Source organism: Diabrotica undecimpunctata, chromosome 4 (assembly GCF_040954645.1).
Source record: "Diabrotica undecimpunctata isolate CICGRU chromosome 4, icDiaUnde3, whole genome shotgun sequence".
Taxonomy (NCBI): Eukaryota; Metazoa; Arthropoda; class Insecta; order Coleoptera; family Chrysomelidae; genus Diabrotica; species Diabrotica undecimpunctata.
The window spans coordinates 34227785-34241181 of record NC_092806.1 but is presented as its reverse complement, the minus strand read 5'-3'; the positions used below and the strand labels follow the sequence as shown (position 1 = coordinate 34241181).

Genomic DNA, 13397 nt, shown 5'->3' with positions numbered 1-13397 from the left:
CCGAAAACTTGTATATGCACAGTAAACTAGAACATAACCATGAAAAAAATTTGAAAAACTAAATAGGCAGATAGTGAGTGTCGGTACTAAAAGTAAAGCAACCGATGGTATTTATGAGAAGCCTTGCAAGGTATTACATTCTGCTTTAAAAGAAAATTATGCGTAACAGTTAAAGATATTCTCTATATTTGTAACACTATTTATAAGAACAGAAGAAAAACTTTACTTTTATCAAAAAGTAGAAAAGACACTATTGCGTCTATAAAAACAATGAGTATTAAGACAATAAAAGATGAAAACTTTGTTTTCATTACCGACGGCATTGAAGAAGTTATCGTATTTTGGTGTCTAACAAATGGTAACCTTCTTTGCAAAAGTAGCAAATTATATATCGATGTGTATTCACATACTGTCCAAATCATTTCTATTGCAGTTGTTCACACTGCATATATTGGAAAATGGATATAATATTTCACTTGCTTTTTGTTTACTCTCAAATAAAAAGGAATGTTTTTACAAAAATATTTTTAAGCTTTTGCAAATTAAACGCCTAAGTATGGAATTTAATCTCAACCTAGAAATTATTGTCGCAGACTTTGAAATAGCCATTCACAATACCATAAGAACAGTGTTGCCAATTTCCAAAAAAGTAGGCTGGAGATTTCATTTGACACAAGTGTGGTTCCGGTAAATTCAAAATCTGGGCCTAGTGATTACAGGAACAAAAAGAATGAAATTGGAAAATGTCTACGGTATATTGTTGTGGTAATAAAAATTGAAGGGTAAAAATATAAAATGTACGATGAAATCAATATTTCAGAGATTATAGAAAATAAAGAAAATACTCCGAGCTGCCTGGAATTAACCAAAGGTAATCTTAGTTATAAATAATCTTTTGTATAAATATAACAAGTGAAATAGTGCGGGTACAATGACGAGAAGTTAACGATGGTTTTTCCCCATAAGCCATAAAGTGTTCCGTAAGCCGGATTTGCGCCATGAAAAGGACAATAGAAATAGTTAATAAATAAATGATTGTTCGGAATATGTAAATACCCAGTAGAAATTAAGTGTCCTTTTAGAAATAATATGAATTAGGAAAGTTTGTAGGTATTTCTGATTTTATGTGGGAGTGATATGCAAATTTCTGATTGGCCGAGAATTTGGAAAGTGGTGTGGGTGATAGTTGTGTATAATGAGAGGTTGGATGAATGGATACAGGAGAGGAGAGAGTCAGTTAGTTCCAGTTTCTTAAAGTGAATGGTTGGTTTTCGAGGTGGTATCCAAGGGTAGTAAGTGATAAAGAATAAGTTGTGAGTTGGTGAAGTAATTGTGTCCGACATAAGCTGATCTGGTACAAATTTGTAAGTAAACTTTTCCTACTTGTATTCTACGTATCGCTGTTTATTTCGGAACAAGAGATTAAGTTTGGCGAGAGGAAAAGAGGCTGGCATCATTGGAAAGGTACGTGCATTCGAAGGAGAGCATTGAAGACACTAAATTGCAATATCTTGTTTAATATTGCCAATTACATAAGAGGCTGCTGAGATCTGATAGTTCATTTTGCATAGAACAAGGAATTGGACAACTCAAGCCAGAGGAAGCGTTTTAACGTGAGAAACATTCATATTGGTATGGTGTGAATAAGTTGTCGATAGTCGAAGGAGATCAAATTTGTTCTGAGAGGAGGGGACACGGAGCTGTGGAGAGAATTGGATAATTCATACAAATTTTTCTTGGTACAATCGTTATATCAAAATTGCATTAGGAAGGACACTGAATATTATTTGATTGGTTTATGTAGAATAATAAGCTGTATCTTAGATTGTAGTTGTATTATATTATCCATGCATTATTGAAGGTTCACGTACGTAGAACGAATTTTGTTTGATAAACATTGTATGCTAATAATTTTTGGAGGTATTTTAATCAGTTTATTTTATTACAATATTTTCATATCATATTATGTTGTTTTATTCCGTTATTCTCTGGACCTTACCCATCAGTTGTAAAGTATAGATATTGAAGCACGAGTAAAACCTGAGATAATAAAATTGAAAGGTGTGATAGAAATCATCAATCAAAAATTTTAATAATGTTTTATATATATTTTTTGTAAAGTTTTAAAAATAAAATTCTAGATATCACAATAATATATTTGATCTACCATTCTTCAATCCATCGAAAGTAGGAAATTGTCTTACTTTCGATTTTTTAGAAATACAACCCCAAAAGGAACATCTACAATTGTTTACTGACTATTTGGTAAAAAGTATATTTGAAAATGCCGTATTTCTGCTTTATTTATGGGCTTAACTCAGCAATAGTATAAAAATGAGCCTAAATGAATGGATGGTCCGAGAAAGAGGCTGTAAATCTGACTATTGCTCTTTGAGGAGATGCCTTGAATGTGCTTCAGACCATAGCCGTAGAAGAGACAGATAATTTCGAACAAATCTATTTTAAAGTATCTGGGTCATATAGTCAGAAGGAATAGCTGCAATTCCATTAAGGAATGGCCAAAGCTGATAAACATTAAGTGAACATTTTTCTTGGGCTATGTATGTACTTATTATGGGAGGTTTATTAAGAAGTTTGTAAATATTGCTAAGCCAATAACGCGACTTAGGAAGGAAAGAAGAGATTACTACTGGGATCAAGACTGTCAAATTGCATTTGACCTTGAAGAATCATTTAGTCTTCTTCTTAGAGTGCCGTCTCCCTACGGAGGTTGGCAATCATAATGGCTATTTTTATTTTTGAACCTGCTGCTCTAAACAAATCAATCGATCTGCATTGATACGAATCACGTAGATTCTTCAACCATGACTTCTGCCTTCGGCCAACAGATCTTCTTCCTTAAATCCTTCCCTGTATTATGAATCTCAAAATTTCATATTTTAGTCCCCCCATCTCGCGGCCTAGTTATTCCAGTTTTCTAGTTTGTATAGTGGTTATTAGGTTTGTTTTTTTACCAACCCTCTCCAGTACTTTCTTATTTGTAATTCTATCAGTCCATGATATTTTTAATGCTCTGCAGTATAACCAGAGTTCGAAAGCCTCGATTCTTTTTAAATTGCATTTTTTTATTGTCCAAGTCTCAGCTCCATATAATAATATTGAAAATATATAACAGAATTGTACGTAGTCTGATCTCCAAATTTTGATTTTTGCACGTTAGGAGTGGCTTCATTCGTATAAATGCTGATCTGGCAATCTCTATTCGCCTGTTTATTTCTGCAGTATGATCATTGGTATCATTGATCAAAGTTCCCAAGTACTTATATTTTTCTACTTGTTCTATCACGTTACCATTGATTGTCAATAGGTGGTGTATATTTTGTGGTCTTTTTGTAATTAGCATGTACTTCGTTTTTTAGCGTTTATAGCAATTTCCATTTCAGCACTATTCATACTTAAGCTTTTGATAAGATGTTGTAGATCTTCTATACTCGTTGTTATGATCACAGTGTCGTCTGCATATCGTAAGTTGTTAATTCTTTTTCCGTTAACGGTAACTCCCGCTTCGATATTATTGAGCGTGTTTTGGAAATTTTCTTCAGAATATAAGTTAAACAAAAGTGGCGATAAAACACATCCCTGTCTAACTCCTCTACAGATCTTCATTTCTTCTGAGTGTTGTCCATCAATTTGAACTATCGCACGTTGGTTTCAATATAATATTTGCACTTATATTTATGATTTTACTGTCAATGCGCTTGTTCATAAGTATTAATATTAGTTTTTCATGTCCTACTTTATCGAAAGCTTTTTCATAGTCAACAGAGCACAAGTATAGATCAACATTTACATCCCGACATCGCTGAATCAACATGTTAATGGCAAATAGTCCTTCTCGAGTACCCATTCCATTTCGGAACCCGAACTGCGTCTCGCTAATATCTTCCTCTAGCCTTTCATATATTCTCTTATGTATTACTTTCAGCAGTACTTTTAAAGTATGACTCATGAGGCTCAGCTTCGATAATCAGAGCACTCTTTTGCTGCTTGTTTTTTAGGGATGGTTATAAATGTGACTTTTGATGGTATGAGAAGGGAATTTTATAAACTAAAAAAAAACAGTCGACAATAGAAAAATGTTGATAGAAAAACACGAAATAATACATTTAAGGCTGCAATGTCTGAGGAATATTAAGGAAGCTAGAGAAGCAAATTAATTTATAGTGTTTACTGACGAGACTTATTTATTAACGTGTCATATTTCCAAAAACAATGGGTGTATCACCAATTATAATAAACTTAGGAAACCCGTGTCAAAAGGTAACGTTTAATTATTGTCGGAACAGGAAATGAAAAATGTTTTGTTCCTGAATCTTTTTGTCGTAGATAATATGGTTATTAATGTAGACGAAGATTCAGATAGCGAAGATTTTCAATCAAATTTTGACAGTGAAACCAGCGATTTCGATAATATTTGAATAAAACCTATTAAGTATATTTTTATAAGCTTTTACCACTACCGTTGACAACAATTTATTTTATCTAAATAGCTTATTATAAGCTTTCTAATTTAATAGACTTTTGTTCATTTTAAAAATTATGACGAATACTTTACCTAATAACATATTTTTTCTGCAGCCGTTCCGAAAAAAAACTTTCGGTATGATTTATTAAATCGAAAGTACCATTGTACACAAATCGTACCGAGAGTATCTACTTTCGGGACTAATTTTTTCACTTTCGGGACGATTTTGGGTAGCTAGGTACCGGCTTTTACAATAACATCAACGTTGTATTTTATTATCATAACATATACTATATTATTTATCTATGATCACAACGCTTGTCATTTAAGATTCGTGTATTTTTGCTCAGTTTTTCGCTGTTCAATTCCAAGAAATGGAAATCAGCAGTGAAAATAAAGCCGAAATGATTATAGATGAATGTAAGGTTGAATGCTCGGATAAATGAACTTTAATCAAATAAAGGCATATATCGAGCACAGTTTAATTTAATCTTGCCCAAGTACTTTCGATCCCTAGATCATCTTCAGGGGTATTTCGTCGATTGCGGCCTATCCGACAAGAATAAATGACAATGAAATCGTTTTCTGTCTCCAGCTTCTGTACGCAATGTAGCTATTCTTCAATAATTTTAAAGTGTTTGTTTGTCCTTTTGTAGTGTACTGTGTTGTACAATTATATGTTTATGACATTTTATTCTTGTCGGATAGGCCGCAATTGACGAAATGCCCCTGAAGATGATCTAGGGATCGAAAGTACTTGGGTAAGATTAAATTAAACTGTGCTCGATATATGCCTTTATTTGATCATGTCCTCGACGCATCAAGGAATTTGGATATCGGTTAAAATACTTGGGAATTCCAAGGTTGGCCTAATCCAAATTTCTAATTGATTCGATGCAGGGAAATACCACTTTCGCTACGTAAAACAAAGGATTTGTTTTACATAAAAGCAGGTAGATTTTCTCTCATCGATCAGTCGAGCTTGCCTCTTCTACTGTAGACCTAGTCGGTGCTATTATTGTTCCAACTAAGTTATTGTTTTATTTCTGATTTTCTGTATACCTTTTTATTTTAGCATTATTGTATATTCAGACCTTTTCAGGTTAGAATAATACATTGATCTATATTTGTTTATGTACTGATTGTTTGATATTTTATTTGATTATTTTGATTGTTTATTTTTCTTGTATTTTGTGTCTAAGTTGTTCTTCCGTAAGTTAAGAACATTTAGAAATATTTATCTTGCTTTTTCTATTTTATATTTTGATTTGTACTTTGTCTAAGTAGTTCTTTCCGGTAAGTCAAAGAACTCTTAGAAATATTTCTCTGAATATTTGACTTGTTATTTTAATTGTGCGTCTAAGCCATTCTTTTCCGGTAAGTCAAAAGAACACTTAGAAATATTTTCATAATCATTGTTGCATTATTATTTCCGATATTTTATTTAAGATATTTTCTTCCTTAAATTAAGAAAATACTTAATACATTTGTCTCTTTCATTTTCTATTTTATGCTAAGTTGTTTCTTCCGTAAGTCAAGAAACACTTAGCAATATTTCCACATCTTTTCTGTATTTGATTTTTCGTATTTGTAAGTCATTTCTTCCGTAAGTCAAGAAACACTTATAAGTATTTGTATTCTTATTTTTCCATATTTGATTCTCTTGTTTCTTTTCACTCTAAGTTGTTTCTTCCGTAAGTCAAGAAACACTTAGAAATATTTCCATACCTTGTTTCATATTTACATATTTCATTTATCTGTATTTCTGTCCTAAGTTGTTTCTTCCGTAAGACAAGAAACACTTAGGAATATTTCTGCATTTTTCTATTCTTTTATCTTGTGTATTTTACTTTTCATTCTAAGTTGTTTCTTCCGTAAGTCAAGAAACACTTAGAAACATTTTCTTTGCATTGTACTTTTATACCATTTTATTTTTCTTGTTTACTAAGTTATTCCTTCCGTAAGTCAAGGAATACTTAGACTATTTTACCTGTTCTGTTTTCTATTTTTGATCTGATATTTTGTAACTGCTCCTTGGAACTGTTACCTATAACAGATACTTGTCACGGTAACCGTTATTTTATACCAGTAGAAGTATTAAACCATTTTATCAGTGACAAGCAAAGATGGTCAACACCCGGTCTAATTCCGAGGACAGGAAGAAGTCCGCAGAGCCGGCGATGGGTCCTACAGGCCCAAACGCCCCCTCACGGCAACATGGCGCCCAACCCACTAAAACCGAATCCACGACCCCAGGACCGTCCTCGAGCCAGCCTTCCACAGCTGACTTCATCTCTGCCCTTATGCAAGCGATGACGGCCCTATCGACCACTCAAGGCACCACACCCCAGATGCCTCATCCTGAGCCACCGAAGCCCAGGATTTCATATATGAAGCCCCCTCAGTTCTCAGGCCGGGACACTGAAAACCCTCTCAGCTTTCTAACCAGAGCCGAGACCTTCTTGACAAAATACGACGTGGACGAGGACAATTGGATAGATTACCTCATCGACAACTCACTCCACGGCGACGCGAAGAAATGGGCCCAGAAGTTTTCCCACACAGACCTACCGTACGACACCTTCCGAGACCGTCTCCTGAGGAAGTACAACGATCCCGCTTTGATCTCAGCCCTCACGTCGAAACTTCATGGAGAACATCAACGGAAGGATGAACCCACGGAGGACTTTATCAACGGTAAAGCAGCCTTATTCAGACGTCTCGCACCATACACCCCTGAGGACCAGAGGTGTATCACCATCGTAAACCAACTGAGACCCGACATCGCGATCTGCCTACGAGTGAACATTCCAAAGACCGAGGAGGACCTCCTAACAATAGCCCAAGGAATGGAAGCTGATACCCGCCGGAACACCGTCGCTAACAAACCCCAACATCAATCCCAGCAACAATCCCGACAGCGACAGCACTACCGTCCCCCACGTCAAAACAACACACCACGCCACCCTGAAGCGATCGAGGAATGGAGGAACCCCAACAGACAGTCCAGGATGCCACCGATGAGCCAACCACCACCTCCACTACCTCAGAACCAGGGAAACGCCAACAGGGGCGCCAACTAAACCCTGTTGTGAAGATGGTGCCCCAACTGAACCCGATTCAGACACGACCCTCGACGACAGGCCTCCCCCAACTCCATGGAAGGATCAACGGACAACGTGTGAAGATCTTAGTCGACACCGGTGCATCTGGGAACTTCATACACCAGAGATTGATCCAGAGACGGGACCTGCAACGAGGATCAGGATTGGTTCAGCTGGCGTGCACGGGCAGCACGTCCCGCACCCTAGGGACTGCTGAAGTCAAGATTAACATCGAGACTCTGGATTCAACCGTCAACTGCGTGGTTACGGAGGACTTGAACCACGACGTTGTGTTAGGGATGCCTTGGTTGGAACAGGAAGAGGCCAATGTAGACATACCACGTAAATGTCTACACCTCGGTACCACCTGCAGAACCACCATTTACTGGAAGAACCCAGCAAAAAGGCAATCCAGGACGCAGCGGCTGGAACCCCATCAAGCTCCATCCTTCGCTTTGCAACAAGTTGAAAAGTTGATTCAAGAGTACGATGACGTTTTTGACGACCGTCTACGTCAGCCGACCACCAAGGCCACCGAAATGAAAATCGAAGTGACCGACGCCACGCCTATCAACGTTAAGCCCTATAAATATTCTACGGAGAAGAAGCAGATAATGGCCAAGGAGGTGAGAGAGATGCTAGCCGCAGGAGTCATCCGCCCCAGCAAATCTCCTTACAATAGCCCGGTGGTTATTGTAACCAAGAAGGATGGCACCCCCCGTTTCTGCGTAGACTATAGGAAGCTTAACAACGTGACCATCGACGAAGCCTCCAGCTTGCCACCAATCCACGACTCCATCAAAGAGATTGGCACGGCTCAGATCTTCACCACCTTAGATCTGAAGAGTGGATTTTGGCAAGTCCCACTGCACAAGGACTCCAGCCCGAAGACAGCGTTCAGCCTGCCTGACGGGTCCTCATACGAATTTACGGTGATGCCCTTCGGCCTCAAGAACGGACCAGCTGTGTTCCAGAAGCTCGTGACTTCAGTCTTCGCAGGATACATCGATGTTTTCATCAAGGTATACATGGATGATATTATCATCTATTCAGAAGACTGGACCCAACACCAGAACCACCTCCGCCTGGTTCTAGAGAGACTTCGGACACACGGACTATGGGCATCCCTAAAAAAGTGTAAATTCGCAGCAGACGAACTGGAGTACCTAGGACACAAAATCACCTCTGCCAACACCCAACCTCTGGAGAAGCATGTGGAGAAAATCAAAGGCTTCGACACTCCACGGACGATGAAGCAACTGCGAAGCTTCATCGGGACAGCCAACTGGTTAAGGGATTTCATCCCTCGATTTTCGGACATCATAACACCCTTGACGGACCTCACCAAGGGTAATAAGAGACGGATGCACTGGAACGACGCCGCAGAAGCCGCCTTCCAACGTCTCAAGATCGAAATCGAGGGAGATCTTCTACTCCACCGACCAGACGCGTCCAAACCCTTCTGCCTCCAGACGGATGCCTCCGAGGTCGGCATGGGCGCAGTCCTGTTCCAAGGAACCCAAGACGACAAGAGAGTCATCGCATATGCCTCCACGAAGTTAAAACCAGCAGAAACCCGTTACCATATTAACGAGAAAGAGTGCCTCGCATTAGTTTGGGCACTCAAGAGGTACAAGCACTTCCTCCAGGATCAGCACTTCACGCTGTACACCGACAGTCAGGCTCTCCTGTGGCTCCATCGGTTCAAGGAAGACAAGGCCAAACTATCCCGATGGGCCTTGCTACTTCAGGAGTTCAACTTCACCGTGATACATATCCCAGGGAAGGAAAACGAACTCCCTGACCACTTGTCCAGGAACCCAACCACGGAGAGAGAAGAAGAAGCTGACCAAGACGAGGAAGTGGTGCGACTTAGCTGGCCTACAACGGACGTGGAGGAAGACGAGTCCTTTCCTCTACTATGTATGATGGAGGACGTCGACGAGGATGAAGACACCAACCCCATCCTAGATGATCTGGTTGACCTACCACTCCAGGATAAAATCCGGAGAAGCCACCAGACACACCACGGTATGCAGCGGTTTCGGAGACGCTACCTAGAGATCTCCGGACGTGGACCACGGAACGAAGTCGAAGAAAACCTTCTCCGTGAATTCACACTAGTCGATAACGCCGCTTACTACAACGCTGTACCAGACCACAGGACGCTGATAGTACCCCCATCCCTCCGGAAGGACGTGATGAAGGTCTATCACGACTCAGAGGAGGCCAACCACCCAGGACAAGACGAGACCATCCGGGCCATTAAAAATATCTATTACTGGCCCACATTATCAAAGGATGTTCGCGCCTACGTCAAGTCCTGCCTGACCTGCTTGAGGACCAAAGCTGCTCCACGACAACCAGCAGCTCCTGTGATGCCCAGGGAACCCGCCAACCCCTGGGAGAGAGTGTCCTTCGACATTTTGGGACCATATCCACCAGCCAGACGAACACGCAACCGCTACATCCTCTTGGCGACAGATTGCTTGAGCAACTGGGTGGAATATCGATGCGTCCAATCTACAAAAAGCCGGGACATCATCCAGTTAGCAGGTAGATTTTCTCTCATCGGTCAGTCGAGCTTGCCTCTTCTACTGTAGACCTAGTCGGTGCTATTATTGTTCCAACTAAGTTATTGTTTTATTTCTGATTTTCTGTATACCTTTTTATTTTAGCATTATTGTATATTCAGACCTTTTCAGGTTAGAATAATACATTGATCTATATTTGTTTATGTACTGATTGTTTGATATTTTATTTGATTATTTTGATTGTTTATTTTTCTTGTATTTTGTGTCTAAGTTGTTCTTCCGTAAGTTAAGAACATTTAGAAATATTTATCTTGCTTTTTCTATTTTATATTTTGATTTGTACTTTGTCTAAGTAGTTCTTTCCGGTAAGTCAAAGAACTCTTAGAAATATTTCTCTGAATATTTGACTTGTTATTTTAATTGTGCGTCTAAGCCATTCTTTTCCGGTAAGTCAAAAGAACACTTAGAAATATTTTCATAATCATTGTTGCATTATTATTTCCGATATTTTATTTAAGATATTTTCTTCCTTAAATTAAGAAAATACTTAATACATTTGTCTCTTTCATTTTCTATTTTATGCTAAGTTGTTTCTTCCGTAAGTCAAGAAACACTTAGCAATATTTCCACATCTTTTCTGTATTTGATTTTTCGTATTTGTAAGTCATTTCTTCCGTAAGTCAAGAAACACTTATAAGTATTTGTATTCTTATTTTTCCATATTTGATTCTCTTGTTTCTTTTCACTCTAAGTTGTTTCTTCCGTAAGTCAAGAAACACTTAGAAATATTTCCATACCTTGTTTCATATTTACATATTTCATTTATCTGTATTTCTGTCCTAAGTTGTTTCTTCCGTAAGACAAGAAACACTTAGGAATATTTCTGCATTTTTCTATTCTTTTATCTTGTGTATTTTACTTTTCATTCTAAGTTGTTTCTTCCGTAAGTCAAGAAACACTTAGAAACATTTTCTTTGCATTGTACTTTTATACCATTTTATTTTTCTTGTTTACTAAGTTATTCCTTCCGTAAGTCAAGGAATACTTAGACTATTTTACCTGTTCTGTTTTCTATTTTTGATCTGATATTTTGTAACTGCTCCTTGGAACTGTTACCTATAACAGATACTTGTCACGGTAACCGTTATTTTATACCAGTAGAAGTATTAAACCATTTTATCAGTGACAAGCAAAGATGGTCAACACCCGGTCTAATTCCGAGGACAGGAAGAAGTCCGCAGAGCCGGCGATGGGTCCTACAGGCCCAAACGCCCCCTCACGGCAACAATCAAAGATTCTAGATGAGATTAGGGAAACTGCTAGAGCCGCTATTTATGAATTATTGCCGTTAAAGTCAAGAAAGAGATATGAATTGATCTACGATTTATTTCAAAAATGGAGCAATGATAAAAATATACATACTACAAATGAAGAAACATTCTTGCACATCTAATGGAAAAATCTAATATCTTAAAGCCATCAAGCCTTTGGAGCAATTACTTAATGCTTAATTCTACACTTAACAATAAAAATAATATAGATATAAGCCGCTATCCAAAAGTTATTGCTTTCCTTAAAAGAAAATCCATCGGCTACAAACCAAAAAAATCTAAAGTATTGAATAAAGACAAAATATATAAATTTTCATCAGAAGCTGAAAATAAGATCTACTTAATTTCAAAGGTTATATAATTAAATCTAATTTCTTTTTTTTTTATTATGTTTTTTGTAAATTTTAGGTTGCATAAATAATTGGTTTGGCAGGCGCTTGATGTTGTGAGTGGGGAGCTTTGCAAAATGAGGTTAGAAGATAGAGAAGATAAGATAACTATGTTAGTAATTAAAATTCCTAATTCTAAAACAAACATGGAAAGAACTTTTGTGATTATTGGAGAAAATAACATTTCTTTATACAGAAAATATTTGTCATTACGTCAAGCAAATACACCGCATCGTAGATTATTTGTATATTACAAAAATGGAAGGCGTACTATACAACCTATTGATAGTCACACTTTTGGAAAAACCTCCTGCACTATTGCTGAATTTTTTAAATTACCGCATCCCAAAGAATACACCGGGCAATGTCTACGAAGAAACTCAGCCACTTTACTGGCTGATAGTGATGGTACTATAACCAACTTGAAAAGACACGGAGGATGGAAATTAACTAATGTAGCAGAGGGATACCTAGAAAATTCTTTAAGAAATAAAATTCATATAGCTTCACAGATTGAAAATGTCTGCAAAGAAGTTAATATCTCAAAAAATAGTAAAAGTACTGACACGTCTAACAGTAATTCCAATACTGCCACTTCTGTTAATATCAATGTAAATAATTGTTATAATTGGGTTATTAATATTCATAAGTAGATTTTTCTAATGTTGAATTCACGTTGAGTAACTTTAAAGTGTTTAATAAAAGTTCATAAGTAAATATTCTTTTTAACTTACAAAACGGCCGCAGAAAAAATATTGTACGTAACACGATCCAAAAGTAATTTTACGAGACTCGCAGGATTCCAGGACACGCCTACGGCTCGACCTGCAAACTTTATTTTTACTCGTCTCGTAAAATATCACTTTCGGAACTTGTTACGTAAATTACTATTATCAGTTACTTGATTTTACGGTTTAAAAACAAACCTCTAAAATAATAATCGACTAGGCAATGCCGCATAAATAACCCTTTCTATCGCTTCTCTTTTTCGCGGTTTCAGATAAATATGTTCTACTGTACGATGTTAAAAAACAAAAAACAATATACGATAACATTACAATGTAATGTTTGTAAATACATAGGAATTTCCAATACTACCTCTAAGTAAATACTTACATTCTTGTAGAGGCAAAGGAGTAATAAATAAAAAGTTGCCCCTTTCGCATTAAAATTCACAACCAATTTGAAGGAGGTAAAGTAATTGAGAAATTTGTTCATACATTTTTATGGTTATCTATTTATTTATAAACTTAGTATGATTGCGATGATATTTATTCATTTTATGTTAAAAACATAAAAAATATTCATTTAATGTAAAAAACCGAAATAGAGTGTAGCCCAAAATAAACAGTACGGAACTTGTAATTATTTTATTGTTTTAAAAAATACATATTATTGACACTTTATAACATGGTCTAAATGAGCTCCTCCTCTTTCAAGATAGAATTCCTTCCGATATTCCAGATTTCTTGTAATGTTATGGAATAAAGGTTGTCTCAAGTCCGCGAAGAAGGCTCTAACGGCATCCTTTAACTCATTGATGGTTTGTGGTG

At 37.2% G+C, this 13397-nt stretch overlaps 1 protein-coding gene across 1 annotated transcript in view; it reads left to right on the top strand.

Annotated features, from left to right (window-relative positions):
• The first annotated feature begins 1232 nt into the window (after positions 1 to 1232).
• LOC140439434 (neuronal acetylcholine receptor subunit alpha-7-like) overlaps positions 1233 to 13397 on the top strand; it is a 302499-nt gene continuing 290334 nt past the window's right edge. Inside the window, exon 1 of the mRNA XM_072529334.1 lies at positions 1233 to 1364. The gene's annotated coding sequence lies outside the window, so the exon portion shown is untranslated. The remainder of the gene's footprint in view (positions 1365 to 13397) is intronic.